Raw genomic sequence first — 1,943 nt, 5'->3', positions numbered from 1 at the left:
CTATGGGTGGAAATGAAAGGTGCTCTGCAAAAATTGTTCACAGACTGCAAGTTCAACCGGCCCTACCCACAGGACTTGCTGGTGCTCAGTGAAAACAAGAAAACCAAGGAATCAGGTAAAGGAAAGGGGCTGCCTGGTATTCATCTCTCTACTTGGGTTGCCAAAACATCATGAAAGCGTTGCACAATCCGCTATGGGCTGCTGGAAGTACTGGTGGCATTCTGGTGTAATTAGTTCATCTGTTATTGAACTTGCTTATAGTTTGATGGAAAACCCAAGAAACATAAAAGCACTTCCTGGGGGCTGGATGTTATTTCAGTTGTCAGCGGTGTGACTGGTGTTGCCCACTTTTTTGGGCAATATTTTCTAAGGCTGAGGGGAGAAAAAAGCCATCTAGCCCATGTAGAAGACCAATAAAATCAGTCACTGTAGCAACTGCAGTGAATGTTAATCACACTCAGTTTGGTTCTCCCCTGTCAGCTGCCTACCTGGGGGGGGTGTGCTGGCCACAGACCTGACAGAAACTCTGCAGGGTAACTCCACAATGAGTGCTGGCTGTTCCCACATGGGCAGTAATCCCAAATTTCCTTGGGATTGAGGTCCCTGCAGCTCCAGCAGGTGTTCCTCCTTTTCCTGTATGACTTGTGCTTGTTCTGCTTCTAATCGGGACCTTGGCCTTTTACAGCTAAGCTGGTATTTCTGTTCAATTCAAGGTGAGGCAGAGGGGCACTGAGAACTGATTTGCTTTAAATTAAGTTTCAGAGTGTGGGCCTGAAGCTGTCTTTTCCCTCTTAGTGAGGAAACTCCATTGCCTGAAGAGACTTTTCCTCAGGCACCATTTCTTCCTGGAACGGGGCCACCACAATCCAGATAGAAAAGGGAAGAGTTCTTGAAAGCTTTTTCTCTGATCAGTACAAGGGGGTCTGTGCCTCGGGAGGTGACATCTGATGACATCTCACATCTTGATATGTCCCAAGGGACACTGCAAAGCTCTCTCCTGCCTGTGAGTGTGGTGCTTGTGCCCTAATCATCCTTTGTTCCTCCTGCCCGATGCTAAGGGAGAGCTCTAAAGGAAATGGTGATGCTTGGAACTGTTTAATGTTAATTTCCTTACTGGTATCAGTTTTGTTTGACTCTAAGCCCAGTTCTTGTGTTTGTATCTGAAAACTCAGCAAAGTCTCTCTTGGGGTATCCCAAGGATTCTCTGGGGATTCTCTGGGGTCTGCATGCAGTGAAATGCATTCATTCAAAGCCAAATGGCTTTTCCTTATCAAAAAAAAAAAAAAAAAAAAAAAAAAAGAAAAAAAAAAGTAGTGCTAGGGGTGAATTTTGGTCATTTAGCTATTTTTTTATATATTGAAGATGCTGAAAAATAGGTAAGGGAAGGCTTGACTGCTTGCTGAACACCCTGTGATACTGCTGGTTATGCAGCCACAGTGCTTTGTTTAAAGAAGAATCCAGGTAAATGGTTATGAAACGATCATCTCTTTCAATGGCAGCAAACCTACCTGCTGAAATGAAATTACAAGCTGCTCATAAATCTCAGAAAGTACAGACCTGTACACTCACTGAAAAAAAAGGGAGCTGTACCTCCTTTTCAAGTAAAAGTGTAAATTGAAATCTGGGGATTTTGGTGTTGTTTTGCTTGTGCTGGTGCGTGTGTATGGCCTTTTCTGTGTGTCTCTCATAAAACTGGTGTCACCTAGATGGTATGCGGCAAATTGCCCAGAGAACCCCAGAGGCGCTGCTGGGCAGCACAAGTCAGGTGCAAGCTGCTGTCTCTTTGGTGCCAAATGTGGGAATTGTGAGGGCTGTGGTAGTGAGCTGCTCAGGAGATGAAGCTGATGAGGTACCACAGGAGAATATTTTTATTTACAGCTACAACATCCTGCATGTTTCCAAGCAGGGCAGTTACAAGCTGCTCTCAGGTGGTGTTTGCAGCA

The sequence above is a fragment of the Vidua chalybeata genome, chromosome 10 (assembly GCF_026979565.1).
Source record: "Vidua chalybeata isolate OUT-0048 chromosome 10, bVidCha1 merged haplotype, whole genome shotgun sequence".
Taxonomy (NCBI): domain Eukaryota; kingdom Metazoa; phylum Chordata; class Aves; order Passeriformes; family Viduidae; genus Vidua; species Vidua chalybeata.
This window is presented reverse-complemented; position numbering follows the sequence as displayed.